Source organism: Chlamydotis macqueenii, unplaced genomic scaffold (assembly GCF_036417535.1).
Source record: "Chlamydotis macqueenii isolate bChlMac1 unplaced genomic scaffold, bChlMac1.mat HAP1_SCAFFOLD_184, whole genome shotgun sequence".
Taxonomy (NCBI): domain Eukaryota; kingdom Metazoa; phylum Chordata; class Aves; order Otidiformes; family Otididae; genus Chlamydotis; species Chlamydotis macqueenii.
This window is the reverse complement of record NW_028239076.1, coordinates 567,058-581,660: the sequence shown is the minus strand read 5'-3', so window position 1 is coordinate 581,660 and position 14,603 is coordinate 567,058. Positions and strand designations below refer to the sequence as shown.

General features: G+C 48.9%; 1 long non-coding RNA gene across 1 annotated transcript; it reads left to right on the top strand.

The window, feature by feature from the left end:
• Nucleotides 1-515: 515 nt before the first annotated feature.
• On the top strand, nt 516-8,777 carry LOC147596092 (uncharacterized). The gene is made up of 4 exons (XR_015261615.1): nt 516-609; nt 4,863-5,142; nt 5,255-5,355; nt 8,652-8,777. It is a non-coding gene; the product is annotated as an uncharacterized LOC147596092 (long non-coding RNA).
• The last annotated feature ends 5,826 nt before the right edge of the window (nt 8,778-14,603 follow it).

Sequence of the window (14,603 nt, the reverse complement as noted above, 5' to 3'; positions counted from 1 at the left end):
ACGGGTGAGTACCGAGGGCACCCGTGAGGTGAGCGAGCCCCTTTCGTGGCTGCAGCGCTGTCTCCTGCCCGCCCGGGGAGCCTCAAGCCGCCCGCTCGGAGCCGAGCCGGGCGAGGGCAGCCCCGGGGAGTGACCCGAGAGCAGAGAGAAGGGAAGAGGGGCAGGAGGGGGCCCCCCCTCCCGGGCGGAGACGCCGGGCACCTCCCCAGCTCGCCAGAGCTCCCCCCGAGCCTCCCCCGGCCCCGTGCAGCTGCCCGCCGCTCCGGCGCGTCCCCTGAAGCCTGTCCCGTAGCACCGGGCCACGGCCTGCCCTGAAGGCTGCGAGGGGGGACCTCAGTGTATCTGGAGAATCCCCTGCGGCAGCAGGCGCTCCGGCCAGGGGCCGCGTGCGGTAATAACGGTCGCTGCTTCTTCTTTCCCTCTCCCAGAGGCCGTGGCTGTCCGTTCCTCCCTTGGGAACGCTGTTGACTGCACTCGCCTCAGGCTTGTGTGGGCTGTCTCTGCCCGGCCGCGCTCTCCTGGCGGTGCGGGAGCGAAAATGAACGGATGGAGCGCTTACTGCCTGTGGAGAGGAGCTGCTGCAGCTGAAGCTGGAGAGGCCACAGAAAGGTAAAGAAGAAGAAGAAACCAAAGGCCAGCCAGCCAGCAGCTGCCTCCCGCTGCAGGACAGAGAGAGCCTAGCCTGCCTCTCCGGGTGAGGAAGGATCCCTCTTTGTACTCTTCAGCAGGCCAGACCGCCAGTGCGCACTGCACAGTCTGTACGTGGAACCTGAAGCACGGTACGGCCACATAGCGCGCGAGCGAGCGTGGGTGGGTGGCTACGTGTCTAGGAAGCTTTTTGTCTAAGAGCTGTAAGACACCCACGTATTCTCTTAGGTGGAGGACAGCCAAGTGGTCGGAGTTACAGAAGAGGAGAGAAGCAGAAAGCAGCATCTGGCCTGTCAGATTCTCCCAGCAGTGCCGGGAGTGAGAGCTGTGGTGAGTCCCCGGCCCCTGGGGCTCTGCCTCCTCTCTTGTGCGTCCCTGTCCTTCCCTGCCGCTCCCGTGACCCCTACCTTTCCCAAGCTGCTGTGATTTGTTGTTGTTGTTATTGTTTCCTTCTACCTCTCCTCTTCTGTCTGTTCTTGTATGCTCTTCCCCCTTTCTCTCTCCCTTTAAATCTCTTGTTCTACCGCTTCCTTTTGTTTTGTATCCCTGCACTTTTGTTCTGCTCCCTTTCCTTCCTTTGTTTGTCCTCTGTCTCTGTCCTGCGGCCCATTGCTGTTTTTGCCTTTTCCATCTCTTTGTCCTGATCTGCATCCGTCTTCTCCCCCCAACTAATTTCTCCAGCCTGTTTTCTGGCCTGCTTTTCTTTGCGCCTCTGCATGCCTGCCCTGTGCCTCTGCCTTTCTATCTCTCTCTTTCTTTTCTTATCTTTCTTTCTCTATCTCTTTGTCTTGCGTACTGTCACTGTTTTTTTTTTTCTGTTCTGTATCTCACTGTCTGTGACCTCCTCTGTGCCCCTGGATGTGTTTGCAGCCCCTGGGTGCAGAGCTGATGGCTGAGGACAGGCACAGGGAAGGGGGTGATGTGCTGTGGGGCTTTGGCAAGGGCCCCTGCTCCTGATGGGCTCCAGCTGGGGCTGGAGGTGGGGCAGCCCCACATGGGTCCAGTGAGGCTGAGGGTGGCCCTGGCCCTGGCCCTGGCCCTGCTGTATGAGGGGCCTCCAGCTGTAAAGGGGGCCGCCTGGGCATGGCTGCTGGAGGGGACTGAGGAGTGAATCACAGGCAGGTGCCTCCAGCAAGGAGTGGCTGGTCCATCTGAGCCCTCCCTGACAGAGCAGACACCAGGACGCAGTGCCAGGAGCTCCGTGCCTCTGTCGGCCACGTGTGCGAGCCACCACGTTCTGCTACATTTGTCATTCAGCCCTGTCCAGAACGTAGCTGTGGTAGAAGTTAGATAGCATGCATGGTCTTGCTAGAAATGAAGCCTGGAGCATTTGTTTTCTTGTAGGAAGCTAAAGCAGGTGGTTTTTGATAATGTTGTCATTGCATGTAATGACATACTTTTCTAGTTAGCTTGGTATGACACCTATTTTTTCTACCTACACCCCAGAAAAAGTAAGTTGAGCTTTGCGTCTCTCAGCATCTGAAGCACCACGAGCGGCAGTTGCGGCGTCGGACTTCTTGGCAATGAGTGGAGCCGGTGAGCAGAGCACTGCGGCGCTTTTGAGGAGGAGAGTGCCATAGAAGAGATTGGTGGTAAGTGGTGTGATGTTGAAGGGCGGTGCTGTTTGGTAGGTTTTATTTTTGGGTTTTTTTTTTTTGCAGATGGTGATGAGGAGCTGGGCGAGGAAGCGCCATCTTAGTTAGCATGGGGTTGTTCTTTTGAGGATGTAATCTGATTTCTGGCCATTTGAGAGCTAAGTTGAGGGACCACAGCCGAGGAGGGAACAAGGCTGAAAACTGCAGGGAGGGTGTAGTAAATTGATGGGAGGAAGAGGGCTCCCTGGGAACAGTCTCTCTCGGGAAGGTGAAGGGGGAGACGTTACTGGTCAGTGTACGCTGGGCAAGAGTGTTGCAGCCTGGGGCGGTCTGCCTTTTATGCAGTCTCTAGGCTGGATAACGTTTGTGGGCCTGTAGAGGCGCTGGCAAGGGCCGGCGAGGAGCAGCACGAGCTTTCAGTGCTGGCACTTTTGGTGTGGCAGCAATCGTCTGACGTTCGTTATTTTGAGGCCTTTTTTCCGGTGGGTGGCCCTGCGGAGTTGACAGTGAAAGCGGGAGCACTGGCGTCCAGGAAATCCCAGAGCCCTCCTCTGCTCGGAGGCAGTTCACGAGGACAGAAGTGTTGCTGTGCTCCTTAACAAACAAATATTCAACTTGGCACATAGAGGGTGAGGAGATCTCGGCTGTACTTAGGGTTGAGAAAATGTATGTAGGCATCTGTGTCTGTCCCCTGCCTGTATGTAGGACAGCGGTTCGAGTGAAACTAAAGCTGCCAATGAGTCAAAAAAAGGCCCGGGTGTCTGAAAAATGCAAAAGCTTTAAAGGCCGGTATCAGCAGCTGTACCAAAGGTGCTGCAAGATACTCTGTCCTTCACGTGGTTTTAGTCCTGAGAAACCTCGCCCCAAAAGGAAGAGTTAGATTCCTGCCTAGCTTCAAACTAAGGGGTTTTTCCCTCTCTCTGCTGAATGTCTGCTGCCAGCGTTTCACCGTGGTCGCCCTTTCCTTGGCCGTGAAAGTACGAGATGGATGGAAAGGAGCCGCAGCGGTCTGCAAGTACAAGGTACGTCTGCGATGCGTGACTGCATTTTTCCTAAGGGACTTGCCGCATGGATTTTAGAGTGAATGTTAAGAATGTGGTGATTTTCCTTCTGTAGTCTTTTAACTAAATATTCAGACACAGGAAAAATCAAATGAGGTGTGGTCTGGAGCATAGTCTGGCCATGGGAAAAAAAATATTCTGGACAAGGAAAAAATAAAAAGCCACTCAATTTGGGGATAGTTGGTGTGACCCAGTGGGAGACGGAAGGGTTCTCGCTGGGGATTACGCAGTGTGGGTCCATTGTCCGGTGTGGGTCATCTCGTGCAGGTTATGCCGGGTGAGTTACGTGCTGTGGATTGTCCTGCGTGGACTCCCTGCTATAGGTCATCCTTACGCACCTTTCTTCCCGCACGTACCCCTTGTCCTTGCGTGTCCGTCTCTCCCTCGTATCCGTCCCCACTGTCCCGCTCTGTGTTTCTCAGCTCTCCTGACGCGTGGATCAAACTCTACAACTCGGAGAGAGTTATAAAGCAGGCATGTTTATTTGGCACCGGGTGCGTGGGGGATTGCTTCTCCAAAAGCATGCACACTGACAGCACATTTTACCAAAAATGTATCCGGTGCAGGTACACACATTCCTAGGATTGCACAATACAGACATACATGTGCATAAGCGAGGCGGGGTTATTAAAAAACCACTTGCGTTAGCATTTCAGATCTGTCTCTGGTGGTCGTTTACTTCTTCAGGGGTCTGATCTTCCTCTAGATGAACTTCAGTCATTCACCCATGCTCTCCTTTCACTTGGGGATTTCAGCAGTTTCTGAACGACTCCTGTTATCATGTCCTTTGCTTGACATATTAGTCCTTGACTGAATACCAGTTTCTTGACAAGTACCAGTCCCTGATAAGCTTAAGTGAGTTTCAAGGCAAAGAGGATTGTTAGGCATTGTCTAGCAGACAGTTAGTCTCCTAAATCAAGCAGTATGCAGACAGTCAGTCTTCTAAATCAAGCAATATTTAGCAGACCGTTAATTCCCTGTATCACTTGCAAATGCTTTTCACTAAAACACCCCCCCACCGTGTGAGGTTTTCCTCCCTTGTGAGTTTTTTTTCCCCTGTGTTTTGCCCGTTGCGTGCCCTGCACTCTTGTTTTGTGTCCCTGTTCGACACCCCCCTTTTTGGCGCTGCCTCCCCATGACCCCTCTGCCTCAGGATCCTCGGGTTGCTGCCTGTGTTCCCCAACTTACCCAGTGCCCCCCACCCCCAACTTTTATGGAGATTGTTTCTTACAAGTGTGTTCATTTGTTTCAGTTGCATGTCTCGGGTTTTCTTTTGCTGTATTTTTTTTTTTTGTTCCGCTTTTCCTTACCAGTGGTGGTTGTTTTTTTCCTTAATATTAAACTGTTTTTATCTCAAGACCCAAGAGTTGTCACGTTGACCTTTCTGAGTCTCTCCCCATCCCACAGGGTCGGGGGCAGTGAGCGAGCACAGTTGCTGGCTGGGGTTAAACCGCGGCACAAGGTCAGCTGCAAGCCCTGCCTGGCTGATGCTTTAGGCTGTCGATGTCATTCCTAGTGTCTTGACAGTTTGTCTTTGTTCTTTGTCATTGCTTTTTAGTGCCTTTTCCTCTGCTGTTTTGGGCAGCGGTGGTTGTGGAGCCGCTCCAGGTAGCCACTCTCTCAAGGGCAAGGGGGTGGCAAAGCCGCAAGCTGGTGCGCAGTCCGGTCGGACGAAGGCAGCCACCTGTCACTGTGGATCGGTATTCCGGAAGACGTAACTGAAGGCCGTCTGACCGGCAGCTGCCTGTGCTGCGTGCAAGAGACAGCCTGCCTCTCTGGGTGAGGAAGATCCCGTTTTGAAGGCCGCAGCAGGCTAGATCGCCAAAGAGCGCCACAGGGTCTGTACACATAATTTAAAAAGGGGGCACGGTCAAGTACTGGGTGAGCGAGGCTGCGTTTCTAGGGAGCTTTGTCTCCTAAGAGCTGTAACGCATCCTCCTCTTTTCTTAGGTTGGGGACAGTCAAGCAACTGGAGTGACAGAAGAGGAAGGGAAGAGCAGAGAAAGAAGGGTCTGAACTGGCAAACTCTCCCTGGAGCGCCGAGAGCTGCGGTGAGTCCCGGGCCCTCGGGGCCCCTTCTCCCCTCCTCTCCATCCCAGGGCCTCCTTGGCCCTCCCCCAGCTGCCTCTCTTTCCCTTTTTCTTTCTCACGCTGCTGTGATTTTCTTGGCTTCCCTGTATCTCTCTTCTTGTTCTATTTTTTTTTTGTTTTCTCAGTCTTTCTCTTTCCCCTTCTCTCTCTTCTTGTACAGCACCCTTTCTTTTTCTATCTGGGCTCTTGTTCTCCCCTCTCCTCTTCCTTTTTTCCACCCTCTGGCTTTGTCCTGCAGCCCATCGCTGTTTTTTCCTTTTATTTCCCTTTGTGCCATTCTGCATCCTTCTCTTTTTTTCTTTGCAGTTTCTCTGGTCTATTTTCTGGCATTTGTTTCCTCCCTGTGCCTGTACGTGCTGCTCTGAGTCCCTGCCTTCCTGTCTCTCTCCTCCCTTCCCCTTCTTGCTTTATCCCTTTGTCTTGCTTGGTGTTGCTGTTTTTCTTCCATTCTGCCTCTCACTCCGTCCTGTTCATCTCTTGCTGTCTCTGGGCCTTCATGCTGTTCCCTGGCCCTTTTTATTAAGTTGATGTGCCTTTGTAGCTCTTTTGAGATCTATCTTTATCTCTCCAACCCCTGTGGCTCTCACAAGTGCATGCTCTCTCTCTTTCAATGCTTTTTTGTTCTGTCTGTCTTGCTCCCTGTCTTGTCGTTTCTTGCTATATCCCTTTCATAGAATCATAGAATCACATGGTTGGATGGGACCTATAAGATCATCTAGTCCAACCGTCTTCCCACTACCATTGCTGCCACAGCTACTAAACCATATCCTGTAGCTTCTCATCAAGCCGCCTCTTGAACACTGCCAGGGACGGAGACTCCACCACCTCCCTGGGCAGGCCGTTCCAGTGCCTTACCACTCTTTGAGAGAAAAAGTTTTTCCTCAAGTCCAATCTAAACCTCCTCTGGTACAACTTGTGGCCATTTCCTCGGGTCCTGCTTGTTGCCTGGAAGAAGAGGCCAAACCCCTGTTCATCACAACCTGCCTTCAGGAAGCTATAGAGTGCAATGAGGTCCCGATCCTTGCTCATATTCATGTTCTTCTCTGTCCGGCTGTCTATCCAAGGTTTTTTTCCCACCTGCATCTCCGTCTGGCTGCTGCCATTTTTTTTCTCTGCCTTCTCCCTTGTCCCTCTTTCTGTCTCTTTTCCTTGGTCAGTGTTTCCCCCCCCGCCATTTTGTCCCGATCTCACTCCTATTCCTATTTATTTTCCTCTTTTTGTCCTTTTCCTCTGCTTCCTTCCACTTTATTGTCTGTTTGTTTCTTTCTCTGTCCCGTTTGCTCTCCTGTCTTTTCTAACTGTGCTCCCCTGTACAGCTGGGTGTCTCTTCTTTCCTTTCTCTTTCCCTCACTGTTTTTTTCCTTTTCTGGTATCTCTCTCCCACTGCCTATCACAGTTGATTTTTCCTCCAGAGCTGTCCTGCTCTCTGTCCTTTTATTCACTCTCTGTCATTCTGTGCTGCTCCCTATGGTTGTTTTCTAATTTCTCCGTCTCGGTCCTGCAGGCCATTGCTTGTATTCATGTTCTTCTCTGTCCTCCTGACAATCTAAGGTTGATGGTTTTTTCCCGTCTCCATCCTGCTGCTGCTGTTTCTTTTCTCTGCCATCTCCCTGTCCCTCTTTCTGTCTCTTTTCCTTGGTCAGTTTTTTTTTTTTCCCTTTTTTGTCCAGATCTCACTCCTATTTTTTCCTGGTTTTGTCCTGTTGCCCTGCTTCCTCCTACTTTATTTTCTGTTTTTCTCTCTGTGTCCCGTTTGCTCTCCTGTCTTTTCTAACTGTATTCCCCTGTTCAGCTGGGTGTCTCTTCTTTCCTTTCTCTTTCCCTCACTGTTTTTTTCCTTTTCTGGTATCTCTCTCCCACTGCCTATCACAGTTGATTTTTCCTCCAGAGCTGTCCTGCTCTCCGTCCTTTTATTCTCTCTCTGTCATTCTGTGCTGCTCCCCGTGGTTGTTTTTTAATTTCTCCGTCTCGGTCCTGCAGGCCATCGCTATTTTGTTTTGCTTCCGTTCCCGTGCCCTGCTTTCTGTCTTTGTTTCTCTTTGCCTTTGTTCAGCCTCCCAGCATTTTTTCCTTTCCCATTCTGTCCTGCTCCCTATCCCTCTTGCTGTCCCAAATCTGGGTTTGTTTACCCAGTGCGCAGTACGCCAGGCTTACGCACGGAGCAGAGGTATTTACTTCTGTAATTTCTGCACAGCGATGGGTACTGTGGGCTAAACCCACAAAGCTAGCCCACCTGCTTGTAATGCTCAGTTTAAATTCTACATTCTCTGTCTTGCAGCTGCACGCTATTTGATTGTTTCCCCTCCATCTCTCTCTGCCTGCGGCTCCCTATCTGTCTGGTAAGCCGTCACTGTTATTTTTTTGTTTCTCCATGTCATTCTGTCTAGCTTCTCAGTCCCCGTTTTTTAATTCTTCCCTCTTCCCTGTATGCCAGTCGTGTTCCTATTATTTCACATTGTGTTCTGCCTGGTCCTCTGACCGTATTTATCCATTGCTCCCTCTCTGCCCTGTGGCCTGTCGCACTTGCCCATTTAATTTCTGCCTCTCTCTCTGTCCAGCTCCCAGTCTCTGGTTTTCCATTTCCTCCCTCTGTGCCCTCTAGCGTGTCGCTTTTCTCCTTTATCCAGCTTGCCGTCTCTGGCTCCCCGATGCACCTGATTTTCCATTCTGCCCCTGTTCTTTCTGTATGCATTGCTACACTGTTTGTTTTTTTTTCCCAGCTCTCTCTTTTTTTCAGGCTCCTTGACCCTATTTCTTAATTCTTCCCTCTCTGCCCTCTAAGCATGCAGCTGTATGATTTGTTTTGTGTTGTCCCCTTGCTGTCACCTCTTCTGTCCAACCTTTGATGTCCTGGCGTCCTGTCCCTGTTGTTTCACTGTTGTTTCATTCCTCCCTCTCTGCCCTGTTCTTGTTATGGCTTTAGCTTTCTCCATCTCTCTCGGTCTGGCTTCCTGCACCTAGTTGTCTTTACCTCCCTGTCGTACTGCCCAGCTCAGGTTTTTCCTGCATCTCCATCCTGCTCCCCATCCTTCTTTGCTGGTCTCTGTCCCGCTCCCTCTCCCTCTTTCTGCTGCCTCTCTTCCTCTCTCCACTGCTTCTTTGCCCACCTCTGTCAGGCTCCCTGTCCTTCTCTGTCCCCATCCTTCTCTCGCTATCCTGTTTCCTGCCTCGTGCTTTCTCGCTACGCCCCTCTGTCTTGCAAGCTGCCTCTCTTCTCTTCTCTTGTGGTGTTCCGTGCCCTGCTCTTTGTTTTTAGCAGCCTCCAAGTCTGCCCAGCAGCCCGGCGCTCCAGGACGCAGCCAACCCACCGTACGTTCCCTGCCGAACCAACGAGCGTGGCTCCTGGAATGACTTGGCAGTCGTTCCAGTGACACGGAGAGGGGATCGGGGGCTGCAAGCTCCAGAGCAGACTCGCTGCTCGGACTTATGTGCGTGACTGAATAAACACTCGCTGTCTCCTTTGACTTCATGGCTGCGTTTCTGCTCCCTTTGCCCGGGGCCATGGGAGGTGAGGAGCCCAGGGGAGGAGGTGATGCAGTGTGGGGGTCAGGCGATGGCCCCCAGTTCCTGCCGGGCTCCAGCTGTGGGCCGGGGCTGGAGGAGCCCCAGGTGCGGGCAGTGAGGGTGATGGAGGCGGCCCCTCCCTGTAAAGGGGTGGGTGCTGCTGGAGGGGCTGGTGCTGCCCTGCCCCGCCCCGGGTGGCCGTGGAGGGGCCAGTGCGAGCCACGGGGGGCGTGGAGCGGTCCCGAGCGCCGCCGGGCTGCGGCTGCGCCTGCAGCGATGGAGAAGGTGAGCGGGGCCGGGCGATGGACCGGCGGGTCTCGGAAAAAGCCCCGAGGAGCGCAGCGGCCGGGCTGGCGCGGTCTGTGTGCGGGTACAGGAAGTGGCGGGGGCGCGGCCGTGCTGCGGCGTGCTGCAGTCAGCGGTGGGGGCTGCCAGCGTCCGCGCTGGGGGTTGCGAGGCTCTGCAGTGGCGCTCGGCGCAGGGGTAACGGTGTGCCCCACAGGAAAGGCTGCTTTGTGCGGCATGCTGGGAACTGTAGTCCTGGGGTACAGGGCTTGCGGTTGGCCGTTATGGCTTCGCAGAGCATGCCGGGAGCTGAAGTCCTGAGGCACGAGGCGTCTGCTCCGCCATGATGTCTCCGCGGAGCATCCTGGGAGGTGTAGTCTTTCCGCACCCAGGGCCGAGCACCCATCCTGTGTTTGCCAGTGCGTGCAGGTAGGTTTAGTTTTTGCTGCCACGCCGCCGCATTGCTCTCGGGCTTATGTGGAGCATGTGCTCCCTCCTGTATGGCCTGAAGTCCATTGATATTGTTTTTCCATCTGGGCCCCTCCCTGTGGCTCCCTTGCCCTATTTCTCAAGCCCACGTCTCTGTCCTGGGGCTGATTGCTGTTGTATTGGGGTTACGTGGCAAGGTTATGTTAGCTGTGGCGGCAGGGCCGGGCAGGGGCTGCAGGGATGGGTTCTGTGAGAAGACACTGGGAGCTGCCTCCGCGCTGGACACAGCCACTTCTAGTTCCAAGACCCCTTTGCTGCCGGTCAAAGCCGAGACCGTCAGCAACACCGGTAGCACCTCTGCGATGAACGTTTTAGAGCAGGTAAAAAATGCTGCGCGCAAGCTGTGATAGAGAAAATGCGAACCAGCCCTGCCGATGCCAAGGTCAGTGAAAAAGGGGGCTGGGGGGGGGCACTCCAGATGCCAGAGCAGAGGTTTCCCTGCAGCCTGTGGTGATGACCACGCTCAGGCAGGCTGTCGTCCGGCAGCGCGTGGAGCACCCCACAGCAGAGCAGGAGGATGTGTCTGTAGGAAGGCGTGACCGTGCAGAGAGATTGCGCCGGAGGCATCTCCTGGCAGAATCCTAGGCTGCAGCAATAAAAAGAGTTTGAGGACAAAGTAGCGACCGAGACTACATGCGATGAACTGACTGCACCTCTCATCCCGTGTCACCCTGCGTTGCTCAGGGCTACGATGTACAGCAGTAAGCAGTGAAGGTGAGACCAGGAAAAGGGAGAGGGGGTATACGCATTCTGAGAAATGTATTGCATCCAGATAGAGTTGGGCAAGATAAGGTTTGTCCTTTATTTTATAAATTTTCCTTCTACTATTGTTTTAGGTAGGTGTGTTTTTTCAAATTTTTCTATTTATTGGTGTTATGTTTTACTGTTTAAATTTTCTATTTTTATGTCTTTTCTGTATTTTGTTGTCCCTTAATTAGATATTATGTTGTGTTTGCGTCTCTACATTTCAAATTTTTTATATGCTTATGTTAGTTTATCGTTTTTAGTTTGAAATTTTAACATGTCTTTCCGTGATCTGCCTCACTTTAAAAGGTGTATTCATTCATCATCTTTTTTCCCCGTCCTGATGTGTTTATGCTAATTATTTCTTGTTTTTTATAAGCATCCTTGCTTTTTACATTTTTGTACACACCTGGTTAAGTTTGGGGTCAGGTTTTTTTTTTTGCCTTTTATTTCTGTGTTCTTGCTGCTTTTGCAATGTTTATTCTGTGGCTGTATTTTTCCTTCCACGTCTTTTTTTTTTTTTTTTTTTTTTTTTTTTTTTTGGTATGTCTAGTGTTTTGTTAATGTTGTTCCCCATTAGATTTTTTTTTGTCTTCGTTTTTGTTCGGGTTTTGTTAGTGAGGGGGGGCCTAAGGTGGTAGCTTCTGTAGGAAACTGCTAGAAGTCGCTCCCCTTTGTTCAGTGGACTCGGCCGGGCCTAGGGCGGACCCGCTGCTGGCCAAGGCCGAGCCGATTGGTAGCAGAATGTCCCGTGATAATGCCTCTGCGATAACGTATTTAAATAGGGGAAAACAGAAAAAAAAAAAAAAAAAGGGAGAGATGTGAAGCAGCTGAGCGGGGGGCAGAGAGGGGGAAGCGCGAGCCTCGTGGGCCTTGCAGGCCTCACCCTCTGGCCTCCCGCCGGGCAGCCGACTGGGCCCAACTCGGCCCGGCCTGGCTGCAAGAAGTGGAGAGGAGCAGTTGAAGTGAATAAGATGTAAAAAGGATCCTGAGAGGCGTCTGCCAGCCTGTTGTGAGGAACGGCTGCAGACGCCAAGGTCAGTGAAGGAGGAGGGGGAGGAGTAATGCGGCTCCTGGCCAAGATTCCTCTGCAACTCGTGGTGACGACCATGGTGGAGCAGGTTGTCCCCCTGCAGCCCATGGAGGTCCACGGAGGGGCAGAGATCCACCTGCAGCTCGTGGAGGACCCCACGCCAGAGCAGGTGGAGGCCTGAAGGAGGCTGTGCCCCATGGAGGGCCCGCTGGGACAGCTGTTCTAGAGGGACTGCACCCCGTGGAAGAGATGACCCACGCCGGAGCAGTTTCACGGAGGACTGTGGCCCGTGGGAGGGACCCCACGCTGGAGCAGAGGAGGAATGCAAGGAGTTCTTCCCCCGACGATCATACAGCGGCGTAAAACAACGCGTGATGAACTGACCGCGACCCCCATTCCCTTCCCCCCCCCCCCCCCCCCCCCGTGCCGCTCGGGAGGGGAAGGTAGTAGAGATAATGTTAAGCCCGGGAAGAGGGAGGGGTGGGGGGAGGTTATCTTGTTCCCTGTCTCATTCTCCTGCTAATTTTAGAAATAAATGAATAGTTTTCCCCAAGTTGAGTCTGTTTTGCCCGTGACGGTAACTTTAAGGATTTCTCCCCGTCCTTATCTCAAACCTCGAGCCGTTTTTCTTATATCATCTCCCCCTATTCTCTCGGAGGGTGGGGGGAGCGAGAGAGAGACTGTGTAGTCTGGTCCTGATCAGGGCTGAACTGCGACAGTTTTATTTTGATGTAAATATTTTTTTTATTATTCTCCGTAGTGCCTGTAATTTAAAAAACTTTGTATATTTATATTGCTTGCTGTCTTTATTTATTGGTTTTTAAATTTTTTGTCACGTTTCCTTAGTGTCCGAATTCTTCATTTTTTTTTTAATACATCTGTTTTAGGTAGCTGTCTGCCTTTTTTTTTTTTTTTTTTTACTTTTTGTCTTATTTTCTCTAACACTCACCACTTTTTCGTACCTACTTTTCTTTTGTGTGCTGTCTTTTAAAAACTATTTATTTCCTTAGCATTCTTGATTTTGATAGTTTCTTCCTAATTCTTTTTTTGCCGTGCTGTACCTATTTTTTTAGATTTCCTTTTATCAGCTATTCCCCGTTCCTTTTTCAGCATTTCAGTGGCTAATTTTATGCCCTTTGCAGTTTTAAAATAATAATTTCTTGTTGTTCCACAGAATCCTGACTTTCAAAATTCTCTTTCTCCTTTTTTATTTTTGTTGGTTGACATTGAGTGTTTTATTTCTTTTTTTTTTTGTAATTTCTTTAATCTTCAATTGATGTTGATATGTTGTCTTTACTTCTATCTGGTTTATGTCTTTATTTTGCTATCTTTATTTTTTTTTTTAATTACATTCCAACAATGTCTAGTGTCCTTGATTTTTAAATTTTGTACGTCTCTTAGGTGGACTCTGTTATTTGGGAATTTTTCACCCAATTTCATTATTTCTATTTTATTTTGATATTGCTACTTGTTTTTTTTCATTATTTCTGTAATCTTACTGTATTCTAACATATTATGATTTTTAATCTCCTTGCTGTATTTATTTTTGAAGCATTTCTTTATTGGAGCATTTGCTTTTCACATTTTTTTTTGCATTTCTGGTTTAGGTTTTCATCAGGTTTTTTTTTATGCTTGTTTCTATAAATCATTTTGCTTTTTGAATGTTCTGCATTTATCTTGTTTGCTGTCTTTATGTTGTTGCTTTTTTGCCAATGTTTTTTGCCTTTCATTTGCAACCTTGCTTTTTCAAGTATCTCTACATGACTGAGTTTGTCGTCTTTACGGTTTAATTTTTCTATTTATTTACTTGAATGATCTTGCTTTTTCCTTGCTTATTCTATGTGTACTCTACTTTTATTAAAAAAAACCAAAACAGTATAGTGTTTATCCAGTCCTGTGATTTTTGTAGTTTTTGTTCTATCTTGGTTTTAGTGTGCTGTTCCTATTTTTTGGGGTTTTTTTTGTCTATTTTGGGAATGCCCTGTGCTTTTTTCAGGTTTTTTTATGTTTATTGCATTGGTTAGTTTTCATTATTTATCAACCTTCCTTAGTGTTGCTGCTTTTTAATTTTTTTTCTACATCTACATTTTAGTTTGCCCTCAATGTTTTTTAATTTTTTGTTATTTCCCCCATCTCTGTTGCTTTAAAAAGTTTGTCTAGTTTTATTGGTTTTTTTGTATTCATTTTGCAGTATGTATTTTTATACCTTGAATTTTGTTAGCCTCCTCGCTTTTTAGATTTTATTTGTACATGTGTTTAGCTCCCTGTGTTGATTTCAAATTTTTTTTCATTTATTTCCATTATCTCAGTTGTTTATGTTTTCTACCTTTATCCCATTTCCCGTTTTTAAATTGCTCTTTCATATTTTACTTAGTCTCAGTGTTTCCTTAGAGGTATTGATTTTTCCATTTATTGTTACATTTATTTTGGTTAGCTGTCCCTATCTTTCATTTTTTCCCTTATTTCTTTGTTACCACATGTTTTTTAAATACTCTTTCTATGCATACTTTATTTCTGTTCCCTGTTTTTACACAATTATTTCTAATCCTTTGGTGCTGCCGTTAGCTTGTAAATTTTTTTGCACAGATGTGTTTTGGTTTGCCATTTTTGTCTTTTTAAAATTTTTTCTTTATGTCGTTATTCATTTGTGTAGGTTTGGGTTGGGGGATTGTATTTTCTGGCTAGACGGGGTCAGCTGTTCCAGGTATATCCGTCTCAGTTTCCTGCACCCGCACATTAGCGGACCCTGGAAGACAAGATAGTGGTCTTGGTCTGTATCAGAACAAGTAACAACATCAGTGTGTTTGTCAATATTGTTCTGATAGGAAATTAAAAAAACCACATTAGGTATTGAGAGGAAATGTAAGTCCATCTTAGATGAAACTAGAACAATCTCTCTAATCTCCGTAGGTTTTCGTATTTTCTGTCTCATTTTAATCAGCTTAATATTTATTGTAGTGTTTTTCTGGTTTGTGCTATACACCACTTATTTGTGATTTTTTTACCCCGTTGTTCATGTTTTAACACATTGTTTTTACATTTCAATTTTTTTTCTATTTTCCTAATCTTTTCTTTGTAAGATCCACTGCCTTTGTTTACTTTTATAGCAGTCACAGGTTTTTTTTTTTTAACCAAATCGTTTCTTAATTTTCT